Consider the following 20,618-nt stretch of genomic DNA (forward strand, 5'->3'; position numbering starts at 1 on the left):
CTAAAGAACTATAGATGGAATCGATTGAGCTCGCAGTAGATGACATTTAAAAGTCATTGTTTGATGCTAAGATCCAATTGGAATATGGAAAAATGCAGTAAAACACCCATGTCTTTGGCAACATGCTCAAAAGATGCTTTCTTGCTTTTCAACCACTTATTGCTGTGAATCTACGTTCTCCTACCTAACCCAAATCAAGGCTCCCTTAAGGTCACAAGTGACTGAAACCCATCTAAAGGATCAGCTGACACTGGGACCTTCCTGCTGTAACCAGATATTCAAATGCTTTCTAACAAAAATCAGATGCAACAAAGTCATTAAAAGGTTACTTAACAGATAGTTTTCATTTTTGAAATTATCAAGTACACCGTAGTTAGATTTTTACAAAATAATGGACATTTTTAAGTATATCTTATGGAAGTTTCTTGAGTATGGCCTTATTTGATTACAGCTAATTTAATGGGTCCTTCCAACATGAAAAGATTCCCCACCCCTGGTTTAGAGGTACCTTAAAGACCTTTGGAGGAGCTGAGGAGGTGGGAAGGATGTGAGTGTCAGTCCCCCTAGAATACGTGTGTGTGTGTGTGTATGTGTGTGTGTAATATGCCTTGTTAGGATCAAGGTTCCTCACCTTTATAAGCTTCTCAGAGGAATCAGTGAACAAAAAATAGTCTTTATAAGGAAGCTGAAGAAAGACTAACAAAGAGGTTTTGTTAAAGAGTCATAATTTAGGAAGAAAAATGAATTATAATTAAAGAAAGATAAAGATTTATAGTATGATATAAAAAACCACAGAAAATAAAAAGGAAGTACACAGACTTGGATTCAACAGTCATTTCAAGCCATATATCAAGTTAGAGAATTTATAGGATTCATAAAGAGTTATATGCAAAGAAAGACTTTTTCTAGCTGTATACACAGGGTCATAGAAACTCATACGGGGGATTAAAAAATTCTATTGAAAATTTTATAAATTATACAGAGAGACATTGTAGAAACGGTTGTATAGAGATAAGGGTTTCCCTTAGTGGGACTCCCAGGAAAGAAGTATGTAAGATTTTACGCATGTTGAATAGATGGAATAAACAAACTCGTGAATGAATGAGTATATTCACAAGCTCACGCAGAACCCTGGAGTCTAATTTATGCAGGGCCTCCATGGCTTGAACTCTGGGGTTAGAAAATCCTCCAGTGTGGAGACTGAGGCTCAGACCCAGTGGGACTCTCCAAATTGCTGGATGGCACAGAATTGCCCATGTGAGGGGCAGGGGGGGTGGGGCACTTACCTACTGGCTGTGGCCCCGCACTGGTCAAGAGCTGTCCAGACTCAGGTACCAACTGCTATTTCTCTCTGTGCCAGGCCATGCATTTGTGGGTGACCAGGAGTGTCCTGGTTTCGGTTTCCCCAAAGCTGAGCCTGATAGGAGGGTCTGGGCGCCTAGAATCATTTGAGAGCGGATCCCAGGAAGCCAGAGGAGGGGAGTTAGCAGCTGGTCACTGCTGCGGGCACCTTGCGGGAACCCGTGGAATGTGCCTCGGACTTGTGTGTCCTCCACTTACCCCTGGACTCCCCTCCTCTGTTGTTAGACAGGTGCCCTGGGGACATTAAAGCCCCCGGACTTTGGGGCTTCCCTGCCCATAGCTGAGTGAACACTCTTAGCTTCAGTAAAAGCCCAGAGGCAAAAACAGCAATGACAAAGCTCTAGGAGTACAGGCTGGGGGTTGGAAAGCCCCTTCCCTGCTGCCTCCGACCCTCCTGCCCTGACTCATGGTCCACACCTCTCCCTCCTCTGCTCCTCCTCCGCCCCTCTGCTGCCTGTCCTCCACCTGCACTGAGCAGGCCCCTCAGCACGGCTTACTCAGAGGTCTCAGTGCTCTCTCTCACTTCCCATGGACCCCAGGTCTGGCCGTTAGGCTGTCCCAGCACCACAGCCCTCACCTGGGTGGTCTTTGTCGACCCTCCACTGCTGTCTCCTCTGAGATGTCCCACCTGTTTTTCAGACTCCACCTCTCCGGTTAAACTGCCTACGATCCCTGTCCGCCCCACCCCACAAACATACACATAGCACATACGTGCACCACGCACACCACACTGCACACACTCCACACACCGCACTCCCACCACGGCACACCCACACATGCACCCCTCACACACCACACATGCGACATGCACAACACATGCACTTACCCCCCCACACACACACAACACACACACTACGCACATAGCATGCATGCACAAACACGCACCACTGGCTTCCTCTTGCGTGTTAGTGATCCTCCCTCCCGTGTGTTCTCGTAGTGTTGTAATCATTGCACCATCATTTATCACTGAATTTAACCTTTGTTTATGTAGATATTTATATTCCTGGCCAACTTTTTTTTTCTTTTCCAACTTTTTATTTGGTCCTTAAATCAGGTGCTATGTCTGGTTAATTTGTGTTCCCCACAAACAAATCAGTGTCACATGCATAGAGGTCTCGGGGAATATTAGATGAATTAAACTAATCACAATAAAATTAGAGTTAATTTAACAGTCAGAGGAAATGGAATAAATAATTGCACAGCAGTGGAAACATCGGGGACTCAGTTAGAGATGGCAGGCCGTGCATTTTCTTAACTAACTCCTGATGGCAAAGACTCAGTACCTTACTGCCCGGGCACATGGACTGCAGTGTACACCCTAACTTCAGAGCCACTGCAGCAGGAAGCAAGAGTCCCCTCTGATGACAGTGTTAAAGGACCCGTAGGGGGAGTTCAGCCGCACAGAGGGGACCAGGCGGGCCAGGCCGGGGGCAGGGATGTCCCTCCCAAGGTCAGGGCAGCCGCTACAGGTCTTTGCGCTGAGGTGCAATGTGACTGAGGTTGCACTCTATTAATGGACCGTTAGGCATATTTATGTGGAAAAATCTTCACATTTTGCAAATAACCCAGGTATGCATTGTCTGCCTCATCGAAAATTCCACACACAGCTTGATGCACTCACAAATTCACAATTCAGAATTAATTGGTTTTTAGGCCATGCATTTAGGTCAGATCACCCAGACGCTCCATTTCATGTGGTGAAAAGAAATTAAGTCAATTTTCCCCCCGCCAGACCCTCGGCTCTCATCTCGCAGGCCTGGCGTGCGTCCCCCTGCTCTTGCGGGGAGGAAGACAACCTTTAAAGGCATTCTCATTATTTCTCAGGGAGATGTCATTAAGCACTGTAAACATGTCCTGAATGAGTCCATGTCACAAAGACGGCAAAGTGTTTATAGAATAAAAACCTATAAGCGCCAAAGTGAGATAAAATGGAGGAGGGGGAGTGAGAGAGCAGAAGAGAGAGGGAGAGAGGGAGATTAAAAAGCAAAAAAGGAAAAGAAATTGTCTTCTTGACCAACAAGTTGAGCTAAAAGTTTGGACTATGAGGTGAATTTGTCCTGATGAGCTTTGATCACAAAGGAAAGCAGGGATGGATCCTACCTGGTCCAGGCGCCCACTCTCCTCTTCCCAGGACCCTGGCAGACATCACTAATGGATCATGCCCATTTCCCCTTTTAACTCCACCTGGCAGACATTACTAATTGATCATGTCCATCTTCCCCTCTCAATTCACACCTGGCTTCAGAACTCTTGGCAGTCTGATCAGCCATTCTAAGTTGCAGTTTAAACTTACTGATATTTCTATTGGGAGGAGACTCCAGTTGTCTGTGTTCCAACCTATGATACAGCACTATAACAGGAAGCATTACTGCCCAAGAAGAAATGAACACACTGTCTTATTTGAACATTGTCTTATTTGTTATTTTCCTCTGCACTGTTGTTTACGATCAAGTTAAGGAGAACAGACGCTCGGACGTCTGCATTGATTTTATCCCCTGGAGCTTGACAGCATGTGAGCACACAGGCCCAAGGACAGCGTCTGGAATACATGACTCGTGGAATTGGAGAGAATCAGCATTTCATTTCCCAGGAGGCATGGCAGCATCAAGGCACTTCTTTTGGCCTCTCCCCTCCACTAGCAGCAACACTGTGCTCCCTTCATGCAGATAGCAGAAGTGACTGAGACTTTACATGCCCCTGGGGCAGCCTTAGCCAGTGATTGGCAGGGTGGGAGCTAAAAGCACAGTCCCCTTGCTTTGCAGTCCCCACAGGGTCAAGCTGATGCCACCCTCTCCACAACTCTGAGATCACACTCCTCTTGGCATCCTCCCTTCCTGGCCTTCCTTTTTCCTACTTCCTTATTGACTTTCCCTGGGAATACTTTCTTGACACATTAACACTTGCACAGGAATCCTCATCTTGGACACAGAAAGAGCTGTAGATATTAAGCTCTTATAAGGAAAGGTGCTAACCTCACCTGTGTTTTGCCACACTGAGCCAGACCTGCTCCTGAGACTCCACTTGCCCTCTTCTTCCACAGTGTGCCTGGCCACATCTCTACCCTGGAGAACAAGAGACTGAACAGCCAGGGCCAATCTGATTGGTTCTACAAACATCCTCACTGGGTGATAATGCACTATGTCTGTTCTGTAAACAAATAGCCACATGGAGAGCTTGGGCCAGGAAGCCCTAGAAAAAATGGTGTCCCTAAATCAGCTGACACAAAACCATGAAAGACTACCCAAAATCTACCCAGGAGGAAGTGTGGGAAGAAACCAAATGAGACTACAAATCTCTGGTAGGGATTTCTAGAAAAGGCTTAAGTGTATAAAATATTTGCTGAAGAAACTAAGAAATCACAGATAAAAATAACAAATTAAAAATGATACCACCACTCATAAATGACTGCTAACACTCAGGAATATTGCTTTTTTGGGGTTCGTGTGTCTGTGTGTGTGTGCGTGTGTGTGTGTGTGTTTAGACTTTTGTGCATACATATGCAAATTTAACCGCAAAAAATTACAGTAGACTTTTTCATAATCTGCCTTCATTTCACCACAGAGTTAGCATTTGCTATGCTATTAAGCAATTTACAAAGTAGTTTTCCTTATTTTGTTTATTGTATTTCACAGGTACAGTAATTTGTTCTGTTTTTAAACAAATAGGCAGAACTTTTGCACTGAGATGAATATTAATTCCTTTAAAGCAATAACCTCAGGGGGTTATTCTCTATTCAAACAGAGGAAGTATTGATATTATTAAAAAGAGCCTTTGGTTGTGAAATTTAGAAGCCTACAATGCTTCTAAAAGATACCCCAAATGAGGCAGCTCTTCGTTTGTTTAAAACAGTTTGAAGTCAAAGCCAACTGTTTGAGACGGCAGGTGAGAAAAGTGGGGAAAAGCCCCTGCAACAGGAACTGAAATGCGACAAGAGGGCAATTGGCTTGGGCGCTCTGGAGCCCATGTGGGCAGGAGATGCACGTTTCATGGCCGGACCATGTGTAGGGTAAGTGCGTGCTGGCAAGTACGCCCACAGACGAGGATGGCTCCTCCTTGGATTTATATCTACATTTTCTTTCCTTAATTGTTTAAATAGCAGTCTCATTACTTACAGAATATATTCACAGGATATTGTCGAGGTTTTGGGTTCTTTCCTACTCAGAGTCTCTGCTCTAACAGCAGTTTGCACCTGCAACACCCTATGACCCTCTTCAAGACCTCTGGGACACCCCGGTCTGCAGCCGCCTCCCCTGTGTCCACGCTGCACGGGGCCTCTGCTGCCCTGGGCGCCAGCACTGCTAGTTAGCACTAGACCACGAGAAAACCTTGCCTCTCCAGCTCTGTGAGGCCCCCAGTGCCCTGCACGGTGTTTTTCTCAGAGGAAACCTGGAATTCTGAATTGAAAAGGTCACCCTGCACAAGAGGGACACTGGAGCTTATACCGGGATAAAGAGACTCTGGTCCCCTCCCTCCGGGCTGGTGCTCTGTGATGCTCGACCACGGCATCTCACACACTGTGAGGGTACCAGGTGACATTCACCCCAGACCCTTGTTTGTAAACCTGCAGTCTGCACCCAGCAGCCAAGTGTCCCGAGCCCGGCCGTGGATGCAGTCTTTCTGGGAGCCCCATCTTGCTTTCCATCTGGAACGTGGCTCTCAGTGTCAGAGCTGAGGTTCCTCACCTGATGGATATGGCCTGGGAACTCCCAACACTGAATGCATTTATTTTCAATAACTTCAACTTTGCAGGAAGTTTGCATAACTTTCAGCAGATTCTAGAAAGAGTCTGGATTAGTCTTCTGTTGCTGCAGTAACAAATTACCATAAATCTAGTGGCTTAAAACACAAATTTATTTTCTTACATTTCTGTAAGTTATAGGGCCAAAATCGGTCTCAATGGGTTAACATTGAGATGTGGGTGGGGATACTTCCCCCTCTGGAGGCTCTAGGGGAGAGTCCATTTCCTTGCCTATTCCATCTTCTAGAAGCTACTGATGTCACTTGGCATGTGGCCCTCTTCTTTCATCTTCAAAGCCAGCCAGAGGAGCAGGATTTGGGTCCCTTCTCTGTGCCCATCTTTGGTGGTCACATTCCTCTGAACTCTCCTCTGTCTCCCCCCTCCACTTATATGGACCCTTGTGATTACATTGGGTCCACCCAGGTAATCCACAATCATCTCCTGGTTTAAAGGTAATCCTTAATTCCATCTGCAACCTTCATCCCCTTTGCCATGTAATCTAACATAGTCACAACTACCAGGGGTTAGGATGTGGCTATCTTTGGGGGGACCATTATTTTGCCCACCTCAGAGTCCATGAACACTTCCCTAAAAACAGAATGATCAAAAAGTACATCATAAAATGTCATGCATATTCATTCATCAATACTTTGTCAAGCATTTATTGAACATCTACTATATGCCATCACTGTGCTTAGATGGTAAGACACAATTACAAACAAGAGTTGTAAGGTGACAACCATCTCGATTTACCCAGGACTGAGGGGTCCGTGATGCAGGATTTTCAGTGCTAAAACCAGAGCAGTCCCAGGCAAACTGGGATGGTTGGTCACCCCAAGGTGCAGTCTCTGCCATCTAGGAATGTACTGTCCAGTGAGAGGCATGAGCAAAACACAATCAAGCAGTCAACTTTGAAAAAAGTATAAGCTGCAATATGTGCTTTAACGAAAAAGAAAAAGGAGTTGAGATACAGATGAACTAAACAGATGCCATATCTTCCTCCTGGAGCACCCCTTTGGATAACAACATTATTGTGCTCCAAATGCACGTCAGATGCTGGCTGCACACATTATCTTGCTCACTACAACCCCATGAAGTGAGGACGGTTACTGCCTGCAGGTTTCAGATGAGGAAACGGAGAAAGAGAAATCACTCGCCTAATATCACAGAACTACTTACTGTCTTACATCCCGTTCCCCAGAAACAGATCCCGACATGAGGATTCCTGAGCAAGCAATTTGGCAAAGACATGCTCCCAGGAGGGGACCATGAGAGAGTCAGGGGAGCAGGCTAATACGGGGGAAGAGGATAGCAAGGGTGATATTTAGGAAAAGCTTCCTAGAGGGTGGCTTCATCCCAATCCTGAGGAGGAGCTGGGGTGTAAGTTACCCGCTACAGTTTCCCCAGCAGGAGGTGGGGTTCACATTCCCACACCCCTTTGTTGGCTGGATATGGGCCCTTGGGGGTATGTACAACTCCTAGGCATTTCTGGCTCTTTCTGCTGGATAGGAAAAGAGTCACAGGTGTGGACTGTTGAAAGCAAAGGCACACCAACTAGGAGAGGGGAAACAGAAACAGTAAAGGTAGGCGGGGGGGCGGGGGGGGGCGGGGGGGGCGGGGCGGTCTGGGCGGGGTGTCAGAGACAAGTGCAAAACCAGCATTTGAACCCAAGGCTGATGAATCCCACAGCAAGGCTGCTAAGCCTCTCTCTTCCATTCCACCCACTTTCATATTCTTACAAATGTTCCTACAACCCAAGATATATGGCTTTCTTATTTCTGGATTTTTGTTTTCCAAGAGCATTTCTTATCCACCAGGATATTTATGACACTAATATTAAAACTCAAAGTGTGCTGCCTTTAAAAATTGACAGGATCAGTGTGTAGCATCCCAGAGTGACTCTCCTCAAGTAATTTACTCTTGTTTCCGCTGACACTTGGCTTGCTAATGAGGGAAAGCTAATTAGCATGTCACTGATAAGATTATGAAGATTGAATACTACTTTCTGAGTCTCAGTGATGTTTCAAATGACTTTTAGGCACCATAACCCATCTTGGAATGCCCATACACACACACAGGTGTTAATTATGTCGGTGCTTTTGTGTAAATGGGAGACTAGGAGACAGTGCCATGTTTTCAGAATTATTGAAGGTGTGATAGCTCCCGATTTCAAACATCCTAAGACCTTCGCATCCACTGCAAATGCAATGTTTTAGCGTGACCTTGGATCTTTACTATCTCTGAGAATGGATCTTTTATGGGCTCCAGATGGAAAGTGTAAAATTAATAACCCCTTGTAGACTAACACCCATATGTTTTCCACGTACAGCAGAGACGTACTTTGTTCACAGTATCACTTATTTAAATTAAATTAGCATATAAATGATGATAAATTGCTGTTTCTAAATTTTGTGCTAGATGTGCGGGGCAGGGGGGAGGGTATTTAATATTGGCATCAAGAAGTCTGAAGAAAAAGAAATGGGTCTGCCAAATGGTGAGTAAGAATCACCAAATTCTTTTGTAATTTTGTGCGTATATGTGGCCTATGTGTGCTTGGAATAACCCATTCTCATGCCCGAAAATGAACAAATACAAAAATCAATGCTCAAAATAATTGAACATTTATGCATTTATATTACTTAAGACTAGGTTTGACTGCAAGTAACAGAGATTTACAATGGGTGAATTACACAGGAAGGAAGTCTATTTCTCTCTCACATAAATCCAGGTTTTGCTCCATAAATTCCTTGCAGCTCACTAATCAACTCTCTCTAAGCTATGGTCCTGGTCTTCATGATCCAAGATGGCAACACCATATAACCTTTCCAGGTAGGAGGATGGATCAGTTGTCTTTTAATGAAGGATCCACAAAGCTATCAGGGAATACTTCTGTTCATAAATCATTGGCTTGACCTTGGTCACCATGGCCACACCCAGGGGGTTGGGAAATGTCTTTTTCATGAATAACCATGTCCCTGCTAAAAACTGGGAATATATTACCATAGGGGACAAGGGCCAGAGGATCTCAGGGACTAAAAACCGCCTCTTCCACAAACATTTATAGTAATTTCCAAAGGTGTTGATATGGCTAACTTTGGTAAGGATTATTCATGTTTCTTTTTTATTTAAGTCAAAGGGAATTTCTTTTAGTTCTAGGCTTTCTTATTCCAGGGTGAAAATTAGTTCAACTGTAATTTTTAACAAAGGCCTTGGAAACATGTGAAATCAATCTGTCCCAGTGCTGGAGCCCTTTAGCAGAACCGGATTCCATAACAGATCATTTAATTTGTCTCAAGAGCATGTCTCCTCTTCCTGGGAGTCCCACGCCCAAGGACTTACTCATGTGGGAGCACAGGGCCTGCTTTGTCGCCCCTACCAAGGACAGAGCTGAAGGGTCATCCCATCTGCAGAGGGCCCAAGAGGTGGGCTGAGGCTTTCTTGGGCCTGCATTACAGCTCGCTGTCCCTTCTGCCACCCAACCCTTTCTCCTCCTCGTCCTCACCCTCCATAACTATTGACCTCAAGAATGCTTCCTAACAAATCTTGTGCACACTCATCTCCACCTAAACAACTGCTTTGCAGAGAGAAGAACCAGCCAAAGACCTGCTGAAATCCATACCAGATCACTCTTCAATCACAGCTCTTGCAGTCTTCAACTGTTTTTGTAACGTGGCACTTGATCCTATCATGCTAGTTGATAGATGCCTCTCCGCTTTCTGATGGAGGTTGCCTCTGCTCAGCTCTCCTTCCTCACCATAGGAATCCCTTGGGATACTCCAGGACTCCTCTTCGTGGGAGAAGATGCCCACTGGGTGATTATAATCCTTAGGGACATGTGCTATAGCTTGGAGAGTGGGAATCAGGTACCCGAGTTCCATCTCTGCTCTGCCATATTCAGGCAGTGATGCTGGCAGAGTCAGTTTCCTCATTCTCAACACCAGGATAACAACACCGACTCCCAAGGAGTGTTGAATTAAATAAGTTATATGGCTTAAACTGCCAGCTCTCTAATGCCCTTCCTGCTCACTCCTTGTGTGCCTCTGGCTGAGCTAGAATTTACTTGCCCAGATGGTCAAGGACATGGCTTTGGCTTTCTTACTGAACTTTGTAATGTTAAAGGACTCTTCAAAAGGAATGTTCAAAATAGCCTCCCTGCATCGTGGCCTCTTGTCTGTCTTGTGATGGTCAGCCTTTTTCCTCTAGGTTGTGGTTACTCTGCCCTAAGTCTGTGATAGTCTAGAGTCTCTGCCGTTGAGCACAGCTGCTCCAATTGCTGCCGAATGTTGGATCGTTCTCCCATCTTTTTGTGTAGTCTGAAAATCTGCTGAGCTCAGAAAAATACTGGAGATGTAATGTGTTCATTCTTGGGAACATCAACTGAACCACTGATGGAAATATCTGTTCAACTGGCTCACCCAGGAATAGCAACCATGCCTTCATGCAGTGGTTCTCAAATAGAGTCCCTCAACCACGGGCATCGGCATTAGTGAGAACCTGTAAATGGTTGAAAGCTCTTGGATCCTCACCCAGATGTGACTGAATCAAAAATTCTGGGAGCAGAATCCAACCATGCTGTATCTTAACAAGCCCTCCAAAGGAGGAGAAGTCCTGTGAAATTTAAGAGCCATTGCCTTAAGGGAAGCCCAGAGGGTATGGACAGGAGAGCTTTCCTTGAGAATCTTGCACTAGTCTTAAATCTCAATCTCTCTGTCTCTCCCATGCAAGTGGGTGTTTTGGGGTTAACCTTAACACTATTCTCCAACATTGGTGCTATGCCTTCGGGGAAAAAAAAAAACAACAACACACACTTTCATGAAAATTTTAGAATAAATACTAAAAACTAAGCTTGGCAAATTTTTTCCCACCTGTTCTCAGCACTCCAGCAAAATAATGGTTGCTAAACTTTTCTGCCACATTACCTGGAAAAGACTCCAGCTGCCGAAGGTGGCTCTGACCACACTGCAGGCAATAAAGGGCTCACTAACCTGTCTCTATTTGCTCTCTGCTCAAGATAAACATTTATTGCTGGGCGCATTGATTAACAGCATATCACTTCCCTCCTTACACCTTCACAAAGGGAGTAGTCTCCCCTTGGGAACTTAAACCTTTGTGGGGCTCGAAAGACCCTGAGTGCTACTGTGCCTTTGAAACAGCTGTGAGCTAGGAGAAGGCGTGGTGACCCCTGGCAAGGAGAGGCAGCCACCAGCTCCAGAGCTGGGGTGAGATTAGGGGACCCTCCACTCGGGGAGGCAGTCAGGAAACAAAAAGATCATTGCAGAGTGAGATGTAGAGTCCACAGTAGGGTTCGTTAAGGTTGTTAGGAAGTGGCACTGCCCGAGTGCAGAATCCCAACTAAAAATGTCTACAAAACAGGCTGCAAATAAACCTTTCATTTTTTGAAGTTTTTTTCCCTTTTTTTTTTTTTTCTCTTTTTGCCAATAATGGGAAGGCAGGGCCAGAAAGAAACCAACAATATTGGCTTTATTTGCAATATACAAATAATATACAAGAATATACAGTACACAATATACAAGAATAACTATGGTCCCTGAGTGTTTTGATATTGGAGACTGCCTCAGCTCCTATCTAGAAGTGGATGAGGTTTAACTTGGAAAGAAATGGATAAATATGTATGATTCACCACCAACTCTTTCCCTGATCTTTTGTTTTTGCTGACAATTTTTTCTGTAGCTAGTAATGATGATTTTAAGGCTAAATAATTGTGGTGGGCTAAATTATTCCTATTTTAAAATCATGATTATGCATCCTAAGTAGGATATTTTTATTAGTTAAACATGATTTAAAGAGGTTAATCATGGTTAGTTACAGACTGTGATTAACATATTGTTTTCACAACAAATTATCATGACATTACATTTAATGGTTTTTTATTTTTGCCATCTGTTTTGGTTCTGGAGAGAGCCTTGGTTGTCTGTTGTCCTTCAAGAGAGCTGATGTGAAGGCAGGCACCGGGATGCACCTGTGAACCCCAGAGAGCCAAGTGATGACATTAGGAACATTAGTTGGAGTCGTTTTTTTCACATTTTATTGCAGATATTTTCTGGCTTAAAAAGTTAAAAGTGGCCTTTTAAAAAAAAAATTGGCAAGTGTTTTTTTTTTTTATTTGAGAGAATTGTAGATTCACATGCAATTGTAAGAAATAATACAAAAAAATTCCATGTACCTTTTATCTGGTTTCCCCCAATGAAAATATCTTATAAAATTATTGTACAATATCCCAACCAGAATATTGACATTGATAGAATCAAGATGTAAAACATTTCCAGCACCATGGGAATCCCTCATGTTGGCCCTTCAGAGTCAAGCCCATTTCTTTCCCATCCTACCCTCTCCTTAACTACTGGCAATCACTATTCTGTCCTCCATGTTTATAGTTTATTTATTTCAAGAACGTTACATACATGGAATCACACAGTATGCAATCTTTGGAGACTGAATTGTTTCCCTTCAGCATAATTCTCTGGAATTCATCCAGATTATTGCATGCATCAATATTCTGTTCCTTTTTATTGATAATTAATATTTCATGATATGGATGTACTACATTTTAGTTAACAACTCCCTCTTTGAAGAACACCTGTGTTGCTTCGGTTTTTGGCTATTGTAAATAAAACTGCCATAAACATTTGTGCACAGATTTTTGTGTGAACATACGTCTTCAATACTCTGGGATAAATGTCCATGAATATAATTGCTGGGTCATGGGGTAGTAACATGTTTACTTTTGAAGAAATCGCCAAACTGTTTTCCAGAGTGGCTGTACCATTTTACTTTCCCACTAGAAATCTAAGAGTGATTCAATTTCTCCACATCCTCACCAGCATTTGATATTGTCACTATTCCTCATTATAATTTCCATTTCCCTAATGGGTAATGATTTACCTAATCCCTAATGATCTTTCCATTTGCCTATTTGCAATCCGTATATCTTCTTCCATGAAATATCTTTTCATGCCCATTTCCTAAAAGATTTGCTTGTGTTTTTTCACTATGGGGTTTTGAGAGTTCTTTATATATTCTATATTCTAGTTCTTTTTTTGGGTAAGTGGTTACAAATTATTTTCTCCCAGTCTGTAGCTTGTCTTTTCAACTTATTTTTTTTCTTTTTGTTTTTTCTTTTATTTATTTATTTGACAGAAGCCTACAGCACCCGGCATTCCCTGGCTGTCTCCCATCCAAGTACTAACCAGACCCAATCCTACTTAGCTTCTGAGATCAGACAAGATCAGGCATGTTCAGGGTGGTATGGCCATAGACTTGTCTTTTCCTCCTCTTAACAGTGTTTCACAAAGCAAACGTTTTTAATTTTAATAAAGTTCAATTTGTAAATTTTTCCTTTTATGGATCATGTTCTTGGTGTCAAGTCTAAGAAGTCTTTGCCTAGTCCTAAAACTCTAAGATTTTATGTTTTCTTTTAAAAGTTTTATAATTTCACATTTTATGTTTAAGTTCAAAATCTGTTTTGATTTAATTTTTGTTTACAGTTTGAGGCTTAGGTCAAGGTTCATAATTTGCCTATGGACATTCAGTTACTTCAGCAATGTTTGTTGAAAAGGCTTTTCTTCTGCTGAACAACCTTTGCAACTGTGCAAAACCTTGGGGGCATACTTATCTGGGTTTATTTCCAGGTTCTCTGTTCTGTTCCACTGATGGGTATGTCTATTGGTTTGCCATTTCCACAGAGTCTTGATTACTGTATGTAGCTACAGTAATGTCCATTTCATTTAAGTTGTCAAACTTATGTTTGTAGAGTTGTTTATAGTATCTATTTTGTATTTGTTGTCTGCATGATCTATAATGATATTAGTACATCCTGTTTTATTCCTGATATTGGTAATTTTGTCTTTTCTCTTTTTTCTTGGTCAGTCTTGCTAGAGGTTTGTTTATTGATCTTTTCAAAGAACCACCTCTTTGTTTCATAGACTTTCTCTGTTCCTTTCTGTTTTTACTTTCATTGAGTTCTGCGTGTAGCTCCTTTAGTTTCTTTTTCCTGCTGGCTTTGGATTTACTTGCTCTTCTTCTTCTAGTTCTTGAGGAAGGAGCTTACATTATTGAGTTGAGATTTTAATTTTTTTTCTAATGTGTGTATTTAGTGCTATAAATGCCCCTCTCAGCACTGTTGCAACTGTGTACCACAAAGGCTGATATGTTGCTATTTTCATTTTTATTTTGTTCAATTTTTTTTTAACTTGGGGCTTCCTCTTTGACCTATGTATTATTTATGAGTACTTTGTTTAGTTTTCAAGTATTTGGAGGTTTTCCTGTTATATTACTATTACTGGTTTTTACTTTTATCCCATTGTAGTCAGAGAACACACTCTGTGCAATTTCAATTCTTATAAATTTGGGGGGATATGGTCAAAATCGACATATGTTCCATGGGCACTTTGAAAGAATGAGCATTCTGCTGTTGTTGCGTGAGGTGTTCTGTAAAAATGTTGGTGAGATCCTGTTGGTTGATGGTGTCTAATTCTTCTCTTTTTCTTGGTCAATGTAGCTAAAGGTTTGTCAATATGTTGACCTTATCATAGAAACAACTTTTGGGTTTGTCAAATAACATAAAGGCCAGAGTAGGGGAAGGTATTGGACGTAAACCAAAAGCTGAGTTTTTAGTTCAGCCACATGTTCCTCACAATTGTTTATTTCTGGTTTGAAATAAATGAATGAATATATAGAGGATTTTCATTTAATTATGATGCTTGTGTTCTAAGTAATCCGGGCAAGAGTAACACCACTGCTGTCTGTAGGCACTTGCAAGGGAAAACCAATTATTTATCAGTACCCCCCACCCCAAAACACCACAATTGTCTGCTACAATGAAGTCCACACTGGGGTGCGTGTACCCAGGGTGACCAAGTCTCCCCTGCAATTGGGACCTGTAACCATATTGTCTTCATCTCACAAAAATCAAAAGTTGAGGAACCACGGGGAAGCGTGCAGGGTAAACGCCACCGCAAACCCCAAACAAGCAGCACAGACAGCTTACAACAGCCCTGAGAGGCCATGTGGAGCTTGTGGGTGCTCTAGTTCATTCTATGGTCCCCATCACTTGGAAGAGGAAAGTAACACCCCACACTGCACAGCTGTGTTGGAGCTGAAATTCACTAACTCTGAACCGCAGACTTCACAGGTTCCCCCCTACATACACCGCCCGCCTTTGTAACTAGGAATCCAGCCGAATGTTATATTTAAATATCAAACATTGTTAATCATTTCAGCAGTACTTTAGTTTGGATAAAATGTCTTTCCTAGTGTAGCTAATTGCTTGAATATCTGCAGACTGATAGACTCTTTGCAGACATTTATGCTGTCCTCTTTTTATAACTTTATTTCATTTTCTGTTCATTTCTGGTGTTGACTCAAAGGGCCTTTATCACCTCGTGCTGATAATCTGTGCTTTATGGCCGCTGGTGTGATTGGGAGCAGTTGAAGCCTCGTGCAATAATACACACATATAAATATTTGAACAGGAAAAAGAAGGTCTGTCTGATGTAGGCCAAGGAAGAAATGCATTTAAACAAATAATGCCACTAGAGGGACCTTGACTCTGAACCACAAATAGGCAAGGTCAGACTCCGAAGGGCACCCTACCCTCGCCCTGCTTGTACGGTGGGCAACAGCGCCGTTGGCGACTTTAAAGAGCAGGTCCTTCCAGGCCCCCCCAGCACAGGGTGCCAAGCTGGGGTGCACACTGGCGGGCTTATGACGTCATTGTCATGGCTTGCATATTTGGTCAGGATCACTAAAATAATTCCCTTTGAGAAGAATAAATTTGCTTTTGCAGGGAGTTAAAGACCTGAGGGGTTTTAATTAGTTTACCCGGACTTCGCGTTTGGTCACCAAATGTTATTGCAGAGTTCAAAGAACATGGTGTTGTGTGTCTCCCTTTCCCGTTTTTGCATGGGGGGCTCTTTCCCCCTTTTTAACACCTCCTGTGAATAGTTGAAAATGAGTGCAAAATGACATTCAACTTAGAAAGTAAGAGCACCAGGAAGCAAAACTGGAGGCAAACAGAGCAGCTAATTTCACCAGGCATAGCTGGTGCTGTCCGTGGTTGTCCCTGACAGCGTGGCCGACTCGGAACCACCTGTGTTTGCTCACTAGCTTTCCCCAATCTGCGAGAAAATGGCCCCGGCTGGTCACATGGCAGCCAGATAGGCCAGGCACCATGGGAATACAAAAGCCGGAGCTTTTAGCAGAGTTAATCATTAATGCGCCTTTTCTTTGTCCCATTCAGGAGTGCTGACAGGGCTTTGATAGCCTGTATTTGCCATCAGCCGGCTGCAGTCATAGCCAGGTACTAATGAGCCCACTGGCTCCAGGCTCCCCCGCAGCAGCACCCACAGAGCCCGCCCCGGCCCTGGACACGGCCCTTCCACCTGAATCCTGCCTGCCCCCTGCACCCCCTCCCTACCCCAGGGTGCACCCCACCCCGTCTGGCCTTGTTCTGATCCAACACTCACCAGCCTGGAATCCTGCATGTTTCTGCAAATCATCTGCCCTGAGTCCAGCAAAGCAAGGCTAGGAAATGTGTGATTACACAAGCCCATAATTCACCTGTGTTATCTCTCCCCAAATGAGGGGGGAAAAAAAGAAAAGCTGAACTGAATATGATATTTTTGTTTGTTTGAATGTGGAATGTGGATCAAGGGTGAGTGGTTTTGCTATAATAGCAATGGGGTGCTTTCTTCCAAAAATTTAGTTTATAGAGTCACCCACGAGTATGCTGTGATATTTCTACTCCACAACTAGAATGCAGGAGTCCCTGACAGCTTTTTGCTTTAATGGAAAACCCCACTTTAATAGGCTTAACAGCAAGTAGCGTGTGTGTCAGCATGACTGGAGTTAGGGTAAGTGGGAACCGCATTAAAACCTTCCTGCTACTGATTTTTTATTTCACTCTGTAAAGTTGCCATCCTCCCAGGAAGAAGATATCCAAACCCTCCATCTTTACGCTTTTGCCTCCAACATGCTGAAAATATTCTTTAGATTTGTGCTACCATCTTACCGCCAGCCTCCTCGGAAACATTAACTGGCTGTCGAGATATAAACCACAAATTGATCTTTTTTCTAGGAATTGTATACATGAAAAATTTCACTGGTTACTGTTGATCATGTACGAAGGCAATGGCTGCAACGCTATTACACTAAATACGGTACTGCCATGTGTTCCTGTATCTCCCTTTGGCCAGAGTGAAACTACCTTTAAAGACTTTACCCAATTGATCTTTACAACTCCTAGGTCATATTGAATGATGACAAATTTTATTGCCATCTTTTTTTTTTTTTTAATAGGTGAGGAAGTGAAAGTTGACTGACTTACTTCGTCATCTTGGAACTGAAACAACAGACACATGATTAGAATCCCAGAAGGATTAGCTTGTGTGACGGGTGTCTGAGGACAGACGCACTGCTTGCCATCGCATGCTACTCCCTGCACCTGCAGCCTGGTTCGTTCTTTAGGAAATCGTCCATCCTCCCTCAAATTTATTGGGCACCTACAATGTACTTCTGGGTCCAGAAGGAACAAAGCTGGACACAATACAGTCCCTGCCATTGACAAGCAGTTCAGAAGATATGGCGTGGACCACAAATAAATACAGCCCAAGAAGAAAGTGTGTGAGACATTTAACTGCTACATGAAGAAATGCTTAAGCACTTACATCCTGGTAGAGCTCTGCTCCAGATCTGAAAACTCTCCCAAGGAAAGGAAAGCCAGTGATTTCAGAAGGCCCGGATGTTAGAATGTGGAAAGCATCCAGTTCAAATAATGTTATCAGTCTTAACATAACGAGCAGCTCTGTGGTGTCATCAGCTTTCATTTTTTGAAATATTCTTCATACAGGTAGCCTGAGTGAATTGTATAACCTACATATTCCATTTGATCACAGGCTCATCAACTGCAGGCTTGTATGTAAGATTAGGAATTGACTGTACTATTAAAAAACCCATCTTTGTTTCTCCGCCATGTGTAATTGGTCTAGAACACAACCTTCGGCTTTGAAAGGAAGCAAAGTTGACTAAGCATGCGCTCAACCAAATATATGTCAACGTGCCCAAAGGAGATAAGATAGAAAATTATTTTGTTATTTTGGGAGCAAAATTATCTGAATTACTCATTGGGATAACCAGCAATTAAATGGCTATTTGGGGGCAGATAATGCAGGTCAAATTAACATATTGATAGTGATGTATTGATATTAATTCCTGTTGACATTCTCCTGTAATTGTTAAAGCAGATTGAACCAAGACAGAAAGATGGGTGTGTATCGTGCATAATCTCATTTCCTGGAAGAGAGGTGTCTTAGTTTAGAATACCCTAAATGCAGCCCCTAAGTCAAGAATTTGAGTGCAAATTGTTTATATGGAAGGTGATCCCAGGAAGCAGGGCAAGGGACAGGAGGGGTAAGACGGGGAGACAAGAACAACGACTGGAGGGTGTGTGAGTGATCAGGACAGCACCGTGGATGACTGGAGCTTGGCCATGCAGGAACACGCTGAGGAGCTGTGTGGAACCCACTCAGTTCCCACTCGGTCAGCATCACCAGGAACTTCCCAGGAATGCAATTGGTTAGACATGCAGCATCATCCCAGACCTACTGCGTCAGACACTAGAGGTGGGCCCAGATATCTGAACAAGCCCTGCGGGGTGACTCTGGGCTCAGGAGACCTGAGTTATTTGCCCACTAACTCCTGTCCTTCATTGGCTGAGGGTCCCTCCTGGGTGGTCAGCTCTGCAGCCCTGTCACCTCCCCACCCCTGGGAAACACACTCCTCCTGTCAGAGAGCACCCTTGGGCAGCGGAAGCCTTCCATGTAGAGAGGCCTGTCTGCAGGTGACCTCTGATGACCAAGGGGATACAGGCAAAACTTCTCAGACATCAGCCACAGGGGCTTCAGTGAAGTGGAAGCTGCAGGAAGAGAAAGGAGACTAGTGCTTGGGGCTGACTGAGGTCCACACAGCTTGTGAGCAGAGCCCCTGGTCATGGACATCCCTAAATGCATAAAAAAAGATGCAACTGTTTGGATCAATGATAGTTCTTTCTGGTGCCTTCTGTTTGCAATGTAAGCATACTCTAGCATGGAGAGACAGGCTCCATGAGACCCAGAGGCCACAGACGTTCAGTGGGTTTACCTTAAAAGCACAAGAAAGCCACTATCGGCTCCGGCAGCTTCCACCGAAAGGGTCTGCTTGTGTCTCATTGGACATCGTCCTCCCAGTGGTCTGGGGGTGGGGGTGGGGGCCTCAGTGGGGTTGGCTGTGGTCACACTGGAATGAAGAACCAGGGAGTGGAGTAAATGCATTTGTTTATTCATGTTTGTAGCACATGTAAAGTGTTCATTCGTAAATCCTCTTTGTTCAGTGATTTTATACATTCCATTCAACTACTCCATGCCCCTGGAAGCGACTCATGCCTTAGATCAGTGGTTCTCAAAGTGCGGTCCCTGGACCAGCAGTATCACCGTCACCCAGGAACTTACTGGAGATGCAAATCTTCAAGCTCTGCCTCAGACCTACTCATTCAGAAACTTGCACGCAGGCCAGGAAGCTGTGTTGTAACCAGCCCTCTGGGAGATCCTCCTAGTGTATGAGAACCCCTGGTACTGCAGGGGACCTCAACTTATGAACCTCTGTCCCCACCCCACCCCACTTTCCTCAGTTTTAAATGGTACTAATTTTAAGATACTGTGTCAAGTTCCTAACAGCCTTCCAGAATGGGGGAAAGGGTAGATTGATTGCACTGTACACATCTCAAGTGAAAAAAAAAAAGTGAAAATATGAAATCCATGCATTTGGGAAACAGGAAAACACAGACATTTGGAATACCCTATACCTGACTCTAACAACCCTAAGGCTTCTGAAATGGCGATTCCCTCTTAGTTTGTTTCTTGAGGGATGATGGTCTTTCTTCCCGTGTCCTCTCTGAACTGATCTTGAACACAGGAGAACAGAGTCAGAAAGACTTGTTCTTACAATGGAGGGGCACAGAATTCAAGCGAGTTCAGCTGTGTGCTCAGCACAGTAAGGACAGGGCCTTTGGGAAAGGCGCAGGCACGAGAGCTTGCCATGCCACCCTGCAAGCACACTTGCTCACCCTGCCCAGTCCCCGTGCCTCTCGGGATGTGAGCATCTCAGTCTGTCTACACAGTGGCTTTACGTGCAAACATGATGCTTCTCCCGGTGCTCAGAGTCAACTGAGTAGCCGGTTATCCATCCAAACTCTGAAAATAACACTGGCCCCTTGGACCCATTGAGAGCAGCAGTGTTAGTCACCAGCATGGCCCCTTCTAATGGGATTTTTAAGGATGAACTCAACTACACAGATGTTGCAGGTTGGGTTCCATGGAAGCAGATGGTGAGATGAAAACTAGCAGGGTGTTTATTAGGGAGTGGGATGGATCTACTTCTGTAAGAGAGAAGGGAAGGAAGGGGACTGGGCAGAGAAAATCCCCAAAAAGGCCCTAGGTGACCCCATTGGGAGTTCTGGTGCTGGGCT

The 20,618-nt window shown here is 43.9% G+C and overlaps 1 long non-coding RNA gene and 1 pseudogene across 1 annotated transcript in view; one reads left to right on the plus strand and one right to left on the minus strand.

The window, feature by feature from the left end:
• The window catches only part of LOC138400892 (uncharacterized), a 34,620-nt gene extending 16,548 nt beyond the window's left edge, over positions 1 to 18,072 (plus strand). The window contains exon 3 of the long non-coding RNA XR_011236391.1: positions 17,417 to 18,072. This is a non-coding gene — a long non-coding RNA (uncharacterized lncRNA). The remainder of the gene's footprint in view (positions 1 to 17,416) is intronic.
• LOC138401265 (5S ribosomal RNA) lies at positions 13,260 to 13,378 on the minus strand (annotated as a pseudogene).
• Positions 18,073 to 20,618: the final 2,546 nt, after the last annotated feature.

This window comes from Eulemur rufifrons, chromosome 20 (genome assembly GCF_041146395.1).
Source record: "Eulemur rufifrons isolate Redbay chromosome 20, OSU_ERuf_1, whole genome shotgun sequence".
Taxonomy (NCBI): domain Eukaryota; kingdom Metazoa; phylum Chordata; class Mammalia; order Primates; family Lemuridae; genus Eulemur; species Eulemur rufifrons.